Source organism: Babylonia areolata, unplaced genomic scaffold (genome assembly GCF_041734735.1).
Source record: "Babylonia areolata isolate BAREFJ2019XMU unplaced genomic scaffold, ASM4173473v1 tig00007528, whole genome shotgun sequence".
NCBI lineage: Eukaryota > Metazoa > Mollusca > Gastropoda > Neogastropoda > Buccinidae > Babylonia > Babylonia areolata.
Genome location: NW_027468408.1, coordinates 12,501 through 20,000, shown reverse-complemented (window position 1 = coordinate 20,000; position 7,500 = coordinate 12,501).

The window sequence follows — 7,500 nt, the reverse complement described above, 5'->3', positions numbered from 1 at the left end:
TGGATAAAAGTCCGAAGAACCTCGCTACAATTGCCAAAATCTTTCCGCTGCCATTCAAAAATGGACTACTCCTCCACACCTCCTCCCGTCCATGCCAAACGGCGTTTTCTCTCAACTTTGGCATGCTCGGAGAGAAAAAAAGGCAGGTAAAGGTTGTGGATAAAAAAGTAAAAAATTGCCAAAATACTTTCTGGGCCCTCAAAAAAAGGCCTACTCCTCAACGCCTGCTCCCGTCCATGCCGAACCGCGTTTTCTATCAACTTTGGCATGCTCGGAGAGAGAAAAAAGGAAAAAAAGAAAAAAAAGGTCCAGTAAAGGTTGTGGATAAAAGTAACCGGCTTTGGAGAATTGCCTGAATCCTTCCGGCGCTGTGAAAAAAAAAGACCAAAAAAAAGACCTGGTCGTCAACGCCTGCTCCTGTCCATGCCAAACGGCGTTTTCCTCTCAACTTTGGCATGCTCGCTGAGGAAAAGGCAGGTAAAGGTTGTGGATAAAAAGTAAACGCGCTGTGGAGAATTGCCCAAATCGTTCAGGCGCCGTGAAAAAAAGAAAGACGTAGTCGTCAACGTCTGGTCCCGTCAATGGCGAAGGGCGTTTTCTCTCAACTTTGGCATGCTCGCTGAGGAAAAGGCAGGTAAAGGTTGTGGATAAAAGTCCGAAGAACCTCGCTACAATTGCCAAAATCTTTCCGCTGCCATTCAAAAATGGACTACTCCTCCACACCTCCTCCCGTCCATGCCAAACGGCGTTTTCTCTCAACTTTGGCATGCTCGGAGAGAAAAAAAGGCAGGTAAAGGTTGTGGATAAAAAAGTAAAAAATTGCCAAAATACTTTCTGGGCCCTCAAAAAAAGGCCTACTCCTCAACGCCTGCTCCCGTCCATGCCGAACCGCGTTTTCTATCAACTTTGGCATGCTCGGAGAGAGAAAAAAGGAAAAAAAGAAAAAAAAGGTCCAGTAAAGGTTGTGGATAAAAGTAACCGGCTTTGGAGAATTGCCTGAATCCTTCCGGCGCTGTGTAAAAAAAAAGACCATAAAAGAAGACCTGGTCGTCAACGCCTGCTCCCTGTCCATGCCCAAACGGCGTTTTCCTCTCAACTTTGGCATGCTCGCTGAGGAAAGGCAGGTAAAGGTGTGGATAAAAAGTAAACGCGCTGTGGAGAATTGCCCAAATAGTTCAGGCGCCGTGAAAAAAAGAAAGACGTAGTCGTGCAACGTCTGGTCCCGTCAATGGCGAAGGGCGGTTTTCTCTCAACTTTGGCATGCTCGCTGAGGAAAAGGGCAGGTAAAGGTTGTGGATAAAAGTCCGAAGAACCTCGCTACAATTGCCAAAATCTTTCCGCTGCCATTCAAAAATGGACTACTCCTCCACACCCTCCTCCCGTCCATGCCAAACGGCGTTTTCTCTCAACTTTGGGCATGCTCGGAGAGAAAAAAAGGCAGGTAAAGGTTGTGGATAAAAAGTAAAAAATTGCCAAAATACTTTCTGGGCCCTCAAAAAAAGGCCTACTCCCTCAACGCTGCTCCCGTCCATGCCGAACCGCGGTTTTCTATCAACTTTGGGGCATGCTCGGAGAGAGAAAAAAGGAAAAAAAAGAAAAAAAAGGTCCAGTAAAGGTTGTGGATAAAAGTAACCGGCTTTGGAGAATTGCCTGAATCCTTCCGGCGCTGTGAAAAAAAAAGACCAAAAAAAAGACCTGGTCGTCAACGCCTGCTCCTGTCCATGCCAAACGGCGTTCTTCCTCTCAACTTTGGCATGCTCGCTGAGGAAAAGGCAGGTAAAGGTTGTGGATAAAAAGTAAACGCGCTGTGGAGAATTGCCCAAATCGTTCAGGCGCCGTGAAAAAAAAGAAAGACGTTAGTCGTCAACGTCTGGTCCCGTCAATGGCGAAGGGCGTTTTCTCTCAACTTTGGCATGCTCGCTGAGGAAAAAGGCAGGTAAAGGTTGTGGATAAAAGTCCGAAGAACCTCGCTACAATTGCCAAAATCTTTCCGCTGCCATTCAAAAATGGACTACACCTCCACCCTCCTCCCGTCCATGCCAAACGGCGTTTCTCTTCACTTTGGCATGCTCGGAGAGAAAAAAAGGCGAGGTAAAGGTTGTGGATAAAAAAGTAAAAAATTGCCAAAATACTTTCTGGGCCCTCAAAAAAAGGCCTACTCCTCAACGCCTGCTCCCGTCCATGCCGAACCGCGTTTTCTATCAACTTTGGCATGCTCGGAGAGAGAAAAAAGGAAAAAAAGAAAAAAAAGGTCCAGTAAAGGTTGTGGATAAAAGTAACCGCTTTGGAGAATTGCCTGAATCCTTCCGGCGCTGTGAAAAAAAAAGACCAAAAAAAAGACCTGGTCGTCAACGCCTGCTCCTGTCCATGCCAAACGGCGTTTCCTCCTCTCAACTTTGGCATGCTCGCTGAGAAAAGGCAGGTAAAGGTTGTGGATAAAAAGTAAACGCGCTGTGGAGAATTGCCCAAATCGTTCAGGCGCCGTGAAAAAAAGAAAGACGTAGTCGTCAACGTCTGGTCCCGTCAATGGCGAAGGGCGTTTTCTCTCAACTTTGGCATGCTCGCTGAGGAAAAGGCAGGTAAAGGTTGTGGATAAAAGTCCGAAGAACCTCGCTACAATTGCCAAAATCTTTCCGCTGCCATTCAAAAATGGACTACTCCTCCACACCTCCTCCCGTCCATGCCAAACGGCGTTTTCTCTCAACTTTGGCATGCTCGGAGAGAAAAAAAGGCAGGTAAAGGTTGTGGATAAAAAAGTAAAAAATTGCCAAAATACTTTCTGGGCCCTCAAAAAAAGGCCTAACTCCTCAACGCCTGCTCCCGTCCATGCCGAACCGCGTTTTCTATCAACTTTGGCATGCTCGGAGAGAGAAAAAAAGGAAAAAAGAAAAAAAAGGTCCAGTAAAGGTTGTGGATAAAAGTAACCGGCTTTTGGAGAATTGCCTGAATCCTTCCGGCGCTGTGAAAAAAAAAAGACCAAAAAAAAGACCTGGTCGTCAACGCCTGCTCCTGTCCATGCCAACGGCGTTTTCCTCTCAACTTTGGCATGCTCGCTGAGGAAAAGGCAGGTAAAGGTTGTGGATAAAAAGTAAAACGCGCTGTGGAGAATTGCCCAAATCGTTCAGGCGCCGTGAAAAAAAGAAAGACGTAGTCGTCAACGTCTGGTCCCGTCAATGGCGAAGGGCGTTTTCTCTCAACTTTGGCATGCTCGCTGAGGAAAAGGCAGGTAAAGGTTGTGGATAAAAGTCCGAAGAACCTCGCTAACAATTGCCAAAATCTTTCCCGCTGCCATTCAAAAATGGACTACTCCTCCACACCTCCTCCCGTCCATGCCAAACGGCGTTTTCTCTCAACTTTGGCATGCTCGGAGAGAAAAAAAGGCAGGTAAAGGTTGTGGATAAAAAAGTAAAAAATTGCCAAAATACTTTCTGGGCCCTCAAAAAAAGGCCTACTCCTCAACGCCTGCTCCCGTCCATGCCGAACCGCGTTTTCTATCAACTTTGGCATGCTCGGAGAGAGAAAAAAAGGAAAAAAAGAAAAAAAAGGTCCAGTAAAGGTTGTGGATAAAAGTAACCGGCTTTGGAGAATTGCCTGAATCCTTCCGGCGCTGTGAAAAAAAAAGACCAAAAAAAAGACCTGGTCGTCAACGCCTGCTCTGTCCATGCCCAACGGGCGTTTTCCTCTCAACTTTGGCATGCTCGCTGAGGAAAAGGCAGGTAAAGGTTGTGGATAAAAAGTAAACGCGCTGTGGAGAATTGCCCAAATCGTCAGGGCGCCGTGAAAAAAAAGAAAACGTAGTCGTCAACGTCTGGTCCCGTCAATGGCGAAGGGCGTTTTCTCTCAACTTTGGCATGCTCGCTGAGGAAAAGGCAGGTAAAGGTTGTGGATAAAAGTCGAAGAACCTCGCTACAATTGCCAAAATCTTTCCGCTGCCATTCAAAAATGGACTACTCTCCACACCTCTCCCGTCATCGCCAAACCGGCGTTTTCTCTCAACTTTGGCATGCTCGGTAGAGAAAAAAAAGGCAGGTAAAGGTTGTGGATTAAAAAAGTAAAAAAAAATTGCCAAAATACTTTTCTGGGCCTCAAAAAAAGGCCTACTCCTCAACGCCTGCTCCCGTCCATGCCGAACGCGTTTTCTATCACTTTGGCATGCTCGGAGAGAGAAAAAAGGAAAAAAAAGAAAAAAAGGTCCAGTAAAGGTTGTGGATAAAGTAACGGATTTGGAGAATTGCCTGAATCCTTCCGGCGCTGTGAAAAAAAGACAAAAAAAAGACCTGGTCGTCAACGCCTGCTCCTGTCCATGCCAAACGGCGTTTTCCTCTCAACTTTGGCATGCTCGCTGAGGAAAAGGCAGGTAAAGGTGTGGATAAAGTAAACGCGCTGTGGAGAATTGCCCAAATCGTTCAGGCGCCGTGGAAAAAAAAAGAAAGACGTAGTCGTCAACGTCTGGTCCCGTCAATGGCGAAGGGCGTTTTCTCTCAACTTTGGCATGCTCGCTGAGGAAAAGGCAGGTAAAGGTTGTGGATAAAAGTCCGAAGAACTCGCTACAATTGCCAAAATCTTTCCGCTGCCATTCAAAAATGGACTACTCCTCCACACCTCCTCCCGTCCATGCCAAACGGCGTTTTCTCTCAACTTTGGCATGCTCGGAGAGAAAAAAAGGCAGGTAAAGGTTGTGGATAAAAAAGTAAAAAATTGCCAAAATACTTTCTGGGCCCTCAAAAAAAGGCCTACTCCTCAACGCCTGCTCCCGTCCTGCCGACCGCGTTTTCTATCAACTTGGCATGCTCGGAGAGAGAAAAAAGGAAAAAAAAGAAAAAAAAAGGTCCAGTAAAGGTTGTGGATAAAAGTAACCGGCTTTGGAGAATTGCCTGAATCCTTCCGGCGCTGTGAAAAAAAAAGACCAAAAAAAAGACCTGGTCGTCAAGCCTGCTCCTGTCCATGCCAAACGGCGTTTTCCTCTCAACTTTGGCATGCTCGCTGAGGAAAAGGCAGGTAAAGGTTGTGGATAAAAAGTAAACGCGCTGTGGAGAATTGCCCAAATCGTTCAGGCGCCGTGAAAAAAAGAAAGACGTAGTCGTCAACGTCTGGTCCCGTCAATGGCGAAGGGCGTTTTCTCTCAACTTTGGCATGCTCGCTGAGGAAAAGGCAGGTAAAGGTTGTGGATAAAAGTCCGAAGAACCTCGCTACAATTGCCAAAATCTTTCCGCTGCCATTCAAAAATGGACTACTCCTCCACACCTCCTCCCGTCCATGCCAAACGGCGTTTTCTCTCAACTTTGGCATGCTCGGAGAGAAAAAAAGGCAGGTAAAGGTTGTGGATAAAAAAGTAAAAAATTGCCAAATACTTTCTGGGCCCTCAAAAAAAGGCCTACTCCTCAACGCCTGCTCCCGTCCATGCCGAACCGCGTTTTCTATCAACTTTGGCATGCTCGGAGAGAGAAAAAAGGAAAAAAAAAGAAAAAAAGGTCCAGTAAAGGTTGTGGATAAAAGTAACCGGCTTTGGAGAATTGCCTGAATCCTTCCGGCGCTGTGAAAAAAAAAGAAAAAAAAAAGACCTGGTCGTCAACGCCTGCTCCTGTCCATGCCAAACGGCGTTTTCCTCTCAACTTTGGCATGCTCGCTGAGGAAAAGGCAGGTAAAGGTTGTGGATAAAAAGTAAACGCGCTGTGGAGAATTGCCCAAATCGTTCAGGCGCCGTGAAAAAAAGAAAGACGTAGTCGTCAACGTCTGGTCCCGTCAATGGCGAAGGGCGTTTTCTCTCAACTTTGGCATGCTCGCTGAGGAAAAGGCAGGTAAAGGTTGTGGATAAAAGTCCGAAGAACCTCGCTACAATTGCCAAAATCTTTCCGCTGCCATTCAAAAATGGACTACTCCTCCACACCTCCTCCCGTCCATGCCAAACGGCGTTTTCTCTCAACTTTGGCATGCTCGGAGAGAAAAAAGGCAGGTAAAGGTTGTGGATAAAAAAGTAAAAAATTGCCAAAATACTTTCTGGGCCCTCAAAAAAAGGCCTACTCCTCAACGCCTGCTCCCGTCCATGCCGAACCGCGTTTTCTATCAACTTTGGCATGCTCGGAGAGAGAAAAAAGGAAAAAAAGAAAAAAAAGGTCCAGTAAAGGTTGTGGATAAAAGTAACCGGCTTTGGAGAATTGCCTGAATCCTTCCGGCGCTGTGAAAAAAAAAGACCAAAAAAAAGACCTGGTCGTCAACGCCTGCTCCTGTCCATGCCAAACGGCGTTTTCCTCTCAACTTTGGCATGCTCGCTGAGGAAAAGGCAGGTAAAGGTTGTGGATAAAAAGTAAACGCGCTGTGGAGAATTGCCCAAATCGTTCAGGCGCCGTGAAAAAAAGAAAGACGTAGTCGTCAACGTCTGGTCCCGTCAATGGCGAAGGGCGTTTTCTCTCAACTTTGGCATGCTCGCTGAGGAAAAGGCAGGTAAAGGTTGTGGATAAAAGTCCGAAGAACCTCGCTACAATTGCCAAAATCTTTCCGCTGCCATTCAAAAATGGACTACTCCTCCACACCTCCTCCCGTCCATGCCAAACGGCGTTTTCTCTCAACTTTGGCATGCTCGGAGAGAAAAAAGGCAGGTAAAGGTTGTGGATAAAAAAGTAAAAAATTGCCAAAATACTTTCTGGGCCCTCAAAAAAAGGCCTACTCCTCAACGCCTGCTCCCGTCCATGCCGAACCGCGTTTTCTATCAACTTTGGCATGCTCGGAGAGAGAAAAAAAGGAAAAAAGAAAAAAAAGGTCCAGTAAAGGTTGTGGATAAAAGTAACCGGCTTTGGAGAATTGCCTGAATCCTTCCGGCGCTGTGAAAAAAAAAGACCAAAAAAAAGACCTGGTCGTCAACGCCTGCTCCTGTCCATGCCAAACGGCGTTTTCCTCTCAACTTTGGCATGCTCGCTGAGGAAAAGGCAGGTAAAGGTTGTGGATAAAAAGTAAACGCGCTGTGGAGAATTGCCCAAATCGTTCAGGCGCCGTGAAAAAAAGAAAGACGTAGTCGTCAACGTCTGGTCCCGTCAATGGCGAAGGGCGTTTTCTCTCAACTTTGGCATGCTCGCTGAGGAAAAGGCAGGTAAAGGTTGTGGATAAAAGTCCGAAGAACCTCGCTACAATTGCCAAAATCTTTCCGCTGCCATTCAAAAATGGACTACTCCTCCACACCTCCTCCCGTCCATGCCAAACGGCGTTTTCTCTCAACTTTGGCATGCTCGGAGAGAAAAAAAGGCAGGTAAAGGTTGTGGATAAAAAAGTAAAAAATTGCCAAAATACTTTCTGGGCCCTCAAAAAAAGGCCTACTCCTCAACGCCTGCTCCCGTCCATGCCGAACCGCGTTTTCTATCAACTTTGGCATGCTCGGAGAGAGAAAAAAAGGAAAAAAAGAAAAAAAAGGTCCAGTAAAGGTTGTGGATAAAAGTAACCGGCTTTGGAGAATTGCCTGAATCCTTCCGGCGCTGTGAAAAAAAAAGACCAAAAAAAAGACCTGGTCGT